The following is a 12460-nucleotide window of genomic DNA, read 5'->3' as shown; positions in this document are numbered from 1 at the left end:
TCAATATGAGTTTTATCAAAACAAATTAGAATCTGTACAAAAACAGTTTTTACTCTTTGCCTTTCGTGATTTGCGCTGGGATCCAACTGTACAACTTCCATCTTATTCTTGTCGACTTCAGTTAATTAACCTTCCTTCTTTAACTAATCGTAGAACTATGCTTGGTGTAACTTTTCTTTACAAACTTTTGAATGGTGAGATTGACTCTTTCGAGCTGTTGAGACAAATTAACATTTCTGTTCCATCTATGTAATTTACTTAATACATGTAAATTATCAATTAGTCACTTAGTATGTATAGGTAAAATCAAAGTAGGCCAAAAATTAAGAATCAAGTAGTCTGCTGCGACTATTTTTCCGACTGCTGCTTTTGTCGACTTCCGAATTTGGCCAATAGCAACAGTCGGAACAGTTCCTAGTATTAAAATGTATAACTTGGCTGTTGCTATCAAAGCAATCTGTTTCGGGTTTTTGCTATTGCTGCTGCTGTCGGGTTTATTGCTTTCGGATTTTTGCTGTTTGCTGCTGCTGTCAAAATTTTGTATTTCGGTTATTTGCTGCTGCTTTTGCTGTCAGATTTTCTGATTTCGGTTTTTTTCGGAAGCAAAAGCAACACAAAGTATTTGTTTTCATATTTGCTAAACAGTCACAGCAATGAATAGCACAAAATTTATGACTTTTGCTAATTCGACTACAGCAATTTAAACACTGGTAATATGTTATATATTTTAATACCAAAACATTTCTGATTTTTAATTGCTTGGTTACTAATTTATCTTATTACCTCATAATGCCTATCTGTTCAGTTAAAAATTGTTTGCAGCCCGTTCCACCCCTGAATAGTTTTATTTACTGTTGGTTTTGTAAAACTACAGTCCATATTAAGTGCGCCGGCTTTACATGCAGGGTAAGGGATCTTTTAGATCAAAAAAAGGGTCTTAAATGGGGATGTGAGTCATGCCGGATCGTGGAAGATGAAATGGAACTTTTCATGTGGCAAACAAAGGATAACCTGATGAGTCGGTCCGCCAGTTTTCTTAAACTCCCGCAAGAGTTTAAAGCTGTCGAGTCTCAGTTTAGTAGTTTAACGCTACTGAGTGAGTCTCGAAAGCGTAAAATCTCCACATCTATATCGGTTCCGACCCCTTCTCAACCAATGCAAACTTCAATTCCGCGTCTGTAGTGTCCGTTTTGTCTGGGCAAGAATCTACACCCATGGAATTTGCTGACAGGGATTCTAGTGATAGTAGTGCCGGAGTGCCACTTGTTTCAACTGATGCTATAATTAATGCGGTAGCTGACGCAATACCTGCAATGCCGAAACCATTGGTGGGAGTGCCACCTAAAAAACACATTTTTGTTTCGAGACTTCTCCCTGATGCTACATGGGATGATGTCATGGCCCACATTCGGGCTAAATTGAATGTCTCTAGTATATCCATAGAAAAGTTCAAATTTTCATATTCTAGAGAAATTTCATCTTTTAAAATCAGTGTTCCAATTGAGTTCTTTGACTGTATCTGCAGTTCTAGCTTCTGGCCGAAAAGCTTAATTGTGAAGGAGTTTACATCCAGAAAAAGGTAGACACGGGGCCAAACAAGGATTCCTTCACCATCTATTCCTCTCTCTTCCTCATCTATTCCCATTCCTTCCTTATCTATTCCTTCTTCTACTATATCAAAAAACGAACAACTTCTCTGTCGGCTATCAGAATGTCAGAGGCCTTAATACTAAACTTACTAAACTCTTTGTAGATAGTCCGTCTTTTGATTTTGACCTAATTGTCTTTACTGAGACTTGGTTAAAACCTGTTTTTGACGCCACAGTTTTACCCTCTAATTTCAATATTTTTAGACGTGATCGTACTGATCGTAGGGGTGGTGGAGTTTTTATTGCTGTAGATTCCGCCCTATCATCGGGTCTAATAACAATACCTGTCTCAAGTACTATCGAATTTATATGCGTTAAGGTATCTTTTACTCGTTTTTCCATTTTTGTTACCTGTTCTTACATTCCGCCCCAATCGGAATGGCCAACCTATTTACTACACTTAGGTTCTATTAAATTTATACCTTAACTACTTTCTGACAGAGACTTATTAATTGTCCTTGGGGACTTTAACCTGCCCACTATGACTTGGTCAACACTTAATGGTAGCAAAACGTTGCTGCCCTCTGGGTGTCACGATTTTATTGACGGTCTGCTTGAGCTTTCGTTGGCCCAGCTGAATTCGATTTCTAATACGTCTGGCAAATTTCTGGATCTGATTTTTACTTCTGATCCTAGCTTTTGTGAAGTATCTAGAACTAGTCCAATGGTGTTACCAGAGGATAGTTATCATCCAACTTTAGAGTTATCTATTGAGTTTCCCAGCCGCGAGCACATCTCCGAGTGTGACCCTACGGTACGCACCCGATGATTTCGGAAGACTGACTTTGTCGCACTAAACAATGCCTTTCTTAATACCGATTGGACTAATTTATACACTTGTACGGATATGAATTCCGTCATTTCTTTATTTTATACCACTGTTGACTCAATCTATAATGACTGTGTACCCTTAGTGTCTCCTGTGGTGACGCAAACATCACCATGGTTTACGCGGGGGCTGTCAAAACTGAAGAATCTTAAGTCTAGGTATTACAAAAAATATAAAGTCACGGGTCTATCATCGGATCTTTCTCGTTACTTGGTTGCTAAATCGAATTTTATTGTTTCTAATTCTAAATGGTATAATAATTACTTACAACGTTGCAAGTTGCAATTCTCCGAAAATCCTAAAGAGTTCTTTAGTTTCGTTAACTCAAAGCGAAATTCTATCTCCATTCCATCGTTTGCAGTTTTTAATAATGATTCGACCTCGTCTGATCAATCTATTTCTAATTTATTTGCTAACTTCTTCTCGACTACGTACATTTTCACTAAGTACAACTCTGGTGATATATCCATATTCTATAACGAAATCCAACTGCATTCTTAATCCTATTATAACGCAAAGTTCGGTAGCTAAGGAACTAATGACGATTAAACCGGTATACTCACCGGGCCCAGACGGTATTCCCGCTTGTGTCCTGAGGTTCTGTGCGGAGTCATTGTGCTCGCCTTTACTTAAGCTTTTTAAGTTGTCCGTCACACTGTCCGAGTTTCCAACTATATGGAAGGATTCGTTTATTTTACCTGTTCACAAATATGGCAATAAATCCCACGTCACTAATTACAGAGGAATTTCTAAATTGTCAGCGATACCTAAACTGTTTGAGAAAATTATGACGTCTCAAACACAGCATTAATGTAAATATATTTTTTTTTCCGGTAGTCGAAGACCCTTGCAGCTAGTGCTCTTTTATAAATCATTAGGTTTAGTAATTATTATTAGATTTAATTTGTTAAATAAATAAATAAATAATATTTTGTCGCCATACCAGCATGGGTTTGTCAAGATTAGGTCTACCACAACTAACCTTTTACAGTTTACATCTTTTGTAATCCAAGGTTTTAAGAAACAAAAGCAAACTGATGTTATATATACGGATTTCAGTAAGGCTTTCCATTCGGTAAACCATGCCTTACTATTACATAAGCTGAATTTAGTTGGCTTTCCGGATGCTCTGCTTGCTTGGATTTCACAATATCTAAGCAATAGGAGGCAGAGGGTTTTTTTTAGGTGCTCTCTTTCTAAGATCATTTGTGTTGAATCGGGAGTCCCACAGGGCAGTCACCTTGGCCCATTACTATTCACCATTTTTATTAATGATCTCCCCACCGTTCTTTTAAATTCCAGAGTTCTTATGTATGCCGATGATGTAAAAATCTCTAATCGCATCGTAGACTCTCTCTTATGTCATACCTTGCAAGCTGACCTGAATGCTTTTCAGGGGTGGTGTAGGGCTAACTTGTTATCGCTAAACTGTTCTAAGTGCAAAACTATGTCTTTTTATAGAGGTTCTCCACAATTAACGAGTTAGTTTTTAAATAATTTCCCGTTAGAAAGAATTAATAATACTTTTTTGGTTGTAAAAGATTTGGGGATCTTAATCGACCACAAACTTAGTTTTAATCAGCATATATCGACTACTGTTAGTAGGGCTAAGAGTGTTCTTGGTTTTATAAAGCGCTGGTCGAAGGAGTTCAAGGATCCATATACTACCAAAATACTTTTTACTTCTTTAGCCCGCACCATATTGGAGTATGGATCTTGTGTTTGGTCTCCTCAATATGAGTTTTATCAAAACAAATTAGAATCTGTACAAAAACAGTTTTTACTCTTTGCCTTTCGTGATTTGCGCTGGGATCCAACTGTACAACTTCCATCTTATTCTTGTCGACTTCAGTTAATTAACCTTCCTTCTTTAACTAATCGTAGAACTATGCTTGGTGTAACTTTTCTTTACAAACTTTTGAATGGTGAGATTGACTCTTTCGAGCTGTTGAGACAAATTAACATTTCTGTTCCATCTAGAAGGACCCGCAATTTCACACGGGCTATACTTCCCACTTGCACAACTAACTTTTCTCCTTTTCGTATACTATGTATTGACTACAACAGCCTTTGCCACGTTATCGGTTCCAAAACATCGCTTCCAGGTATAAAAACAGCGATCTTGGCCTTCCTTGCTCGTAATTAGTTGTAATCATCTTTATTTTAACCTATCCTGTTTTCTTTTTATATGTAACCTATTATCTTATTATATTTAATATTTTCTATTTCTTTAGTTTAATTTATGTTTATATATGTAATACGCCTATGCCCTTAGGTCGGAGTGGGTAGAGGTTGTAACATTAACTTTACTTAGGGTCATTCGTAACAGGCCCGGGCCTGGTGTCATATGTGCCACTTGTTCGTGCTAAGCGTTGTACGACTACGTCTATTATATATGTACATATATGTATATGGATATGAATATGAATATGTAAAATTTGATGTATGGAAAATATGTATATATATGTATGTGTATACAGTTCAAAGCTGACTTCTGAACAGACAAAACGTGTGTACGGAAAGTTCTTTTGCTCGCGCCCTATCGCAAACCAAACTTGTAAACAAACTAAAGCCCAAAGCATACAACAAAACAAAAAACAGTAAAACTTAATAAAACCGAAAATAATTCCCGTTACGATGGGGAACGTCGATCGCCCCGATAAGCTGAAATAATTGCTTGAGCCCAAATTTTTGATCATGAAACGCAGTGATGATAACTCAATGGCAAATATATCTCCGTTCTTGATTAAGAAATATACTGACTTCGCTTGCAAAGGTGAAGTGCTAATGGCCAAGAAAACACGCGACGGAAACCTATTAATTAAAACAAAAAATGGTATACAAGCTCTAAAGTTGATGAAACTACAATTGCTAAGACCCTACCCTGTTGTAGTTTATGAACATTTCACCCTAAATGTCTGCAAAGGTGTCATTTACTCAAATGATCTCCGCTGCCTAGCCAAAGATGTCATTAAAAAAGAACTAAAAGCCCAAAACGTCGTTGAACTGAAGAAAATAATGAGAAAAGTCAACAACGAACTGGAAGAAACTGGATTGATCATACTTACATTTGCCTCACACACAACACCAGAAAATATAAAAATAGGATACGAACTGGTGATATAGATCTTTGTACTCCAGCGTAGCAAAAAACAACTCTAACAGTGCCCAATCTTCGACAACATGCACTTCGTTAAGCAATACCAAAAATGGTGACAGCACCGCAGTGCCACATCAGACAGCAACAACACGTAAGATCGTACCCTACGATGACCTGACTCAGAGTAAAGAGCTACCCACCTCTTCAAAAAATTTACTAAAAGTACAACCACAACAATCCGACACCACACTACCCACCAACAACCAAACTGTTAAAATCCTTCCTGTTTATTCCCAAACGGGCAACACAAGGGTTAAGGGAGACGGGAGCTTTCACCTCGCGCCGCTTTCCCGATGATGCCCATCGTTCTCCCCACAAAAGAACTCCCCACACTTCGCTCCAAGCGGGGCTTGGTGCCCTGCTCTTGATTAAGGGGTTACGCCACCCCTGAAAAAAAAAAAAAACATTTTTTTTTTTGTTCTAAAAATTCTTTATAGTTTTAAGAATCTTTTACACTTTACATCATATCGGTATTCGAATTAGTTCCGAAGTTACAGCGTTTAGAAGTGAGCGCGGCCGAGTCGGCCCCTACGCGGTACATTTTTTTCTTTTGCGTTTTTCTCGAAACTACTTTTTTTGAACCGGGGTGTCAAATATCTCCGAATCTACTGGACCGATTTGGCTTAAATTTTTACCACATATTCTTTACAGTGTTGTGTATCCGCCCACGGATTGATTTAAGGTCCTGTTTGGAAGTTATGAATTTTTTTAGCCAAAAATGTGCTCCGAAAAAGAGCGTTTTTTGTTCAAACAGCCGCCATTTTGCCAAAAAAAATTTAAAAAAAAAAATCCTACGTGGGCGGATAGCCATAGCCTTCCTGAATAACAAGATTTTTTTTGGATTTTTCGGGTGATGGTTAGCCGAGAAATTTGACACCCCACCTGCAAGGATTTACAAATCATGGTGGCACTTGCCGGCCCATATCTCCGCCATTTTGTTTAAAAAAAATTTTTTTTTTTTCAATAAATATTCTTTAAAGTACCCTCAATCTGTGTATAATAAAAGTTTTTTCCTAAATTGTATATTGGCCGCACAGCAATAATTCATTTTTTCACCTGTTTTTTGGACCTCAGGGGTGGCGTAACCCCTTAAGCTAGTTTTAGTTGAAAACTTTCAAGTGAATAAAATACAAAAGAATAGAGGAATTGCTGCGTTACCCCATTTCTTTTACGGAGAAAGAGTATTCTCAGAAGATTCATTTAGCTGTCTACCAAGGAGATTCAACCCCCCTACAGAAACATTGGTCCTTCGAGCCGGATACCAAGATCCTCTCGAACCATTTGCATCGGTGGAATTTCATACATATTTCAAGCTAAGTAATTTTTTTCAAATTATATGTATATGAGTACATGTACATGCCTCCAGCATCCGTACCCCTACTCACATACATATAATTGTTTCTCTTGATTTTCCTAATTAAAGTAAAATTACTTTCGCGCAAAATTTTCCTCCTCAAAGGGGAGAAAATTTTGGTCCCCAATTTTTTCATACATATATATGTGTCCATTACATAAGGCGCCATATTTGTTCGCCCACTTCAAGATTTTTTTCTCGCACTTTGGCATATATAGGCCAAGTATATAAGGCGCCATATTTATTTGCCTATTTCCAATATATATTTTTTCGCAATTTCCAAAAAAAAATATTAACACATATGTATGTATTGAAACAAACCTACGAAAGTCAAGGTGATCTTCTACACATATATATATATATGCAAGCAGAGTGTGTGAATGTGACTTAAAAAAAAAAGATAACAAAATTTATCCAGTGCTTAATTAAATCTTAAAATAAAAGTTTTTGTGCAAATACAGTCCACTCCAACGAAGAGAAAAAAATTTTCAATGCAAATTAATAAAGATTTAAAAAAAAAAAAAAAAGAATGTGAACCACCCTCTCACATATAAAGGCCACACTTACAATTAGACATTTCTTGTGTCCCGCGACACCCTATAAAGTTGGGGCATATCAGTTAGACACATCGAAAGAATATATAAAAAAAAATTATTAATTTGTATAAAGATATCCGATCCATTCACACCTCTGCATATTTCCATTCCATATTTTCATATTGAAAAAAAAAACCAGAGGGCCGGGGCTTACTTCGACCGCGTCAAAGTTTGTATACCCTTGCAACTTTTTTGGTAACTCTTTCCATAGCCATTAAAGTAGAAAAGTAGAAAAACGTTTTATCTAAAAAGGCTAATATTGCGAAAGAACGGCCTAAAATCTTAGCATAGGAAAGAACGAAGATATTGATCAAAGTCACTGTTTTCGAAAGATCGTTCCTATGGGAGCTATATGATATAGTCACCCGATCTTGATCAAATTTGGCACAGTCGTTTATATGTGTAATTAACTCCCCAATATTAAAATTTCATGACAATAGGTCAGAAAATAACGAAGTTATTAAGAAAAGTCACTGTTCGTGACTTTGCCATTTGTATGGGAGCTATATGATATAGTGATCCGATCCGGCTGAATCCGAGATATACAACGCCTGCAGTATATACAAGCCTACATGCAAAATTTCAGCTCTGTAGCTCCAACGGTCTAGGAGGAGTTTGCGTTGATCCAGACGGACGGACGGACGGACGGACGGACGGACGGACGAACATGGCGATTTGAACTCGTCTCGTCGTGCTGATCAAGAATATATATACTTTATATGGTCGGCGATGCTTCCTTCTATACGTTGCACACTTTTGACCAAAATTAATATACCCTTTTTGCAAGGGTATAAAAATTAAATACATATATATGTACATATCAATACACATATACATATATCTATCACATCACACTATTGTCAATCATCGAAGTCGGTCGTGTTTTTTTTTTGCGTTTTGTGTTCTCTTTTGATCGCGCTCGCGGCCGTTAACTTCGCGCTGGTGACAAGTTTTTGTTGTTGTGTGTTTTAATACAGATAAATACAAATATTCTATTTTATTTTGTTTTCTCTTTCTAATTTGCATATTGCAGTTAGCTTTTGGCTTTGTGTTGTATACGTCTCTCTTAACATATATATACTTTTTGCCCTTTTTATTTACATATTGATTTATAATTTGTTTTTGTATAAATCAATTATTTAATAATGTCTGTTGCAAATATAATTGCAATAATCCCAGCAAGACCAGTGAAGACTTTCTTTACTGTTGGCTGTGTGACAATGTAATGCACTTTAAATGTGCTGGTTACACAGTCAAGGTGCGGGATAGTATTGCATAGGGTGGCACTCGGGACATTTCGTCCTTTGAAATAGGTGTTTCCTCAGATCTTCTTGGCCAAATATGTCATAAAGATTTTTGGCCGGAACACCTTGTTGTAAAAGAGTATACAATAAAAAAGAAGAATCGCCATCCGATTAGCTTGCTACCTGCTTCTGTGAATAACGTTCGTTCCGGCTCGCCTGCACCTGTTGGCGAGTCAGAAAACTAATTTCGTCTCAACTCTGGCCTATCAGAACGTACGGGGACTAAAGTCTAAACTCTCTAGACTCTATTTAGATAGTCTTGCCTTTACTGAGACTTGGCTGAAGCCTGATATTGCCGATGCTTCAATTTTCCCCTCAAAATATTTAATATATAGACATGATCGGACTGTCCGTAATGGTGGTGGCGTTTTGATCGCTGTTGACTCGGCGTTCTCGTCTGAAATTGTCCAGTCCTCCAATCAGGAGATTGAATTTGTTTGTGTTAAAATTTCGTTTAATTCTTTTTTTTGGCTATATTACTTGTTCGTATATTCCACCACAGTCCGACTTGGCAGTATTGTAGTATGTTCATACAACTAATAACTCAACACAATGAGCTCAACTTGTAACACTTTGTTGCAAGTATAAACAATTAAACATATACGCATTAAAATATAATTGTGCACTTGAATATAGTCATATGTATACATTGAAGTATTCACATAAACATATTCAAGTAAACATACAATTAAGCATGAACATATATGTATGTACATTTGTATATGCACATACATATATTCACATAAGCACTGTATGCACAAGCGTAACATGAGCTAGAGCCAGGCCAGCGTGTGACCGCTGACCAAGCACTTTGATGCATGCGCTCCAACAGTATGTATGTATGTATGTACTGACACTCTCCCTCTCTTTTGTAGCTGTCGCATAAATCGCAGCATAAGAATATATATGTAAAATTAGCCTAAGCAAAAGAATAATTTGGAATAAAGAATTCAATCAAAAACTCCAGTCAACCGACACAGACGTGTCTCTGATTATTATTTTTCAACCCAACGGAACCCGGTCGAAGGAGTTTTTACATGGCGACCGTGACAGGACCTGAGCTGCACACAACATATATATAAATTATAATAACATAATTTTATATTGAAAAGCGATGACATCTAAATGATGCTGCGACAACTAATATATGGAAAAGCGACAACAACTAAATGATGCTGCAACTTATTGGCAAGAAAAGAAACAACTGACAGAGATTGTAGCAACAACAACAGCATAAACAACAGAGACTAAAGAACAGCTATCAACATCAGCTTCAACACCATAATACTGAAGATATCTAGTGAATATATTTGAGTCTCGTTCGTTATCCCAACGATGAACATCAGCATCAACACATAAGTTTGACTAAAAAAAAAAAAAAAAAAAAAAAATACATGAACAACAGTGAAGATATTCCCTTTGCGGAATCTGCTCCTGTCGAGCAAAGGGATGCACTGACGCTAAAAGAAGCGCTAGAGCTGTATCCCAACGATGGACCGCGGCCACTAACAATAGAGGAGTACAGAGCCCGGCAGCAGACGAGAATCCCCAAAAAGACGAAACGGGGCGGTGAGGTGAGACGCCTGCTCACCCAGAAAAGACTGCAGCAGGATTTACTAAAGGCCAGCACCAACGAAGAAGACCGACAACGCTGCATAGAGCGTATCGAGAACCTAAAAACTGAACTTCGCCAAAGAGCGAAGAAACGCAAGGGGGCCGCAGAAATGCGCAAGCCTTAACTTGCCTTTAATTTAATAATAATAATTATAAGCCTAATAGCAAGTTGAAGCACGAAAGTGCAACTTGCGAACTTACTAACTTTCTGTAGGCTATTACTAACAATGTGGTTGGAGAATTTTTTTTTTTCATATAAATTTTTTTTATTTCTAAATAACAATAACGAATGAAATGTAAATCTGAATTGTGAGCCAACCACATGCTCTATAATTTTTTCCACGTCTCTGGCTCGCTGTGCAAGACACAGTTGAGATAAAATTTTTTTTTTCTTTTGTCGTATAAAAAAAATTTAATAATTTTTTTAAATAAAATTTCATAAAAATTCATGAATCCATAACAATTTTTCAAATAATTCAAATATAAATTTTTATAATTATAATTCGTATTCAAGCAAATAAGAACGAAGCTTGAAATACTTAAAAAAAAAAATTTTTTTTTAGTAACTTTTAAACAAAAGGTTTTGAGATGTTTTTATGGGCTTTTGTTCCCTATTTTTTTCCCGTATTTGTCATATTCATTTTCATCCTGCTAAATTAAAATAGTCTCATATAGGATCGTTAGTCAGTGAGATTATTATTAGAATTATACACAAAAAAAAAAAAAAATTTTTTTTTTTATATAAACTCCATATGTTCGATAATTCCATAAGTAAATTTGATGATATATCTCTTATACCCACAATGGGGTTAATAGAAACAAAATCAGTGGACTCCACTGCTAATGTAATAAATAAAATCGAATCATCAAATACTGACTTGAGATTAACGAACATATTGTTATTAATAATCGTCGTAATAATGTGCGCATATATTTTATATAAAGCTTATCTATTACACAATAAATGTGTAACCAAAAGAGCCATAAGCCAAGCTAATGACCTAGATAAGGTCTAAGAATACATATGCACACACGCGAATAACAATAAAAAAAAAAAATAATAATAATTCTGGAAAACAATGGCCACTCTTGATAATTATTTTGGAAAAATAAACGCTAGGCATCCCAGTATTGTCCAAGATTTAATTGAGGTTTTTAGAAATGAGCATATCAATTCACCACAGAACTCAATAAACTTGGTACAAATTAAGTCAGCTTACCTAAATATAACGGGAGAAGAATTCCCAGTTCAAGGAAGCACTAGGGTACAGATGAGTTTCATCCTCACAGTACCATATGTATGTTGCTTTTCCAACGCAGCAGGCACATATCGTTTCTACCGAATGGAGGAACCGAGGCAGTAAGCCTCCATGATTTTTTTATATACGTACATCCATATTAATAGGCCTAACAAGTTAGTGTAGAATATGGATAAGATAGAAACAAAAAGGCTACAAAAATACTTACCTTTCCTCGATTTCCTGATACAATCAGGCGAAACAAATCACAAATACAAGGAAATAAGGTATTGGATAGCCCACAACTACAAATTTACAAAAAAAAATTGTAGATCTTATGGAAAAATCCATAAAAGTAGCTTATAGTAGATTGTTAGCTAAGACTCCTTTACATAAAGACGTGCCCGGATGGGTCCACGAACTTTTTAAGGACTCGATCGCGCTGATAGACATATCAGAATCGAGTACAGACTCAGATGTAGAAATAATAGATACAGAATAATAAAAAAAAAAAAAAATAAATAAACATAAACATTTTCGAAAATTTTGTTATTTTTAACAAACTATGGTTACTTGGGATGATATAATTGGAAAAGCTAGAATACACGCACAAGAATTAACTAAATCTTGTAAGTGCCTCTCGCAAAACAGAGAAACATCCCAAGACACAGTAACCAAACACACGAAAATAATAACCGAGAAGCTCCAAGCTATTA

At 36.3% G+C, this 12460-nt stretch overlaps 1 long non-coding RNA gene across 1 annotated transcript; it reads right to left on the bottom strand.

Annotated features, from left to right (window-relative positions):
* Positions 1-11460: 11460 nt before the first annotated feature.
* Positions 11461-12248, bottom strand: LOC124461546. The gene is made up of 3 exons (XR_006955134.1): positions 11974-12248; positions 11727-11913; positions 11461-11622 (listed from the first exon to the last, which is right to left on the bottom strand). It is a non-coding gene; the product is annotated as an uncharacterized LOC124461546 (long non-coding RNA).
* Positions 12249-12460: the final 212 nt, after the last annotated feature.

This window comes from Drosophila willistoni, unplaced genomic scaffold, assembly GCF_018902025.1.
Source record: "Drosophila willistoni isolate 14030-0811.24 unplaced genomic scaffold, UCI_dwil_1.1 Seg531, whole genome shotgun sequence".
In the NCBI taxonomy this organism is placed as follows: domain Eukaryota; kingdom Metazoa; phylum Arthropoda; class Insecta; order Diptera; family Drosophilidae; genus Drosophila; species Drosophila willistoni.
The sequence above is the reverse complement of the archived record's forward strand: the minus strand, read 5'-3'. Positions and strand labels throughout refer to the sequence as shown.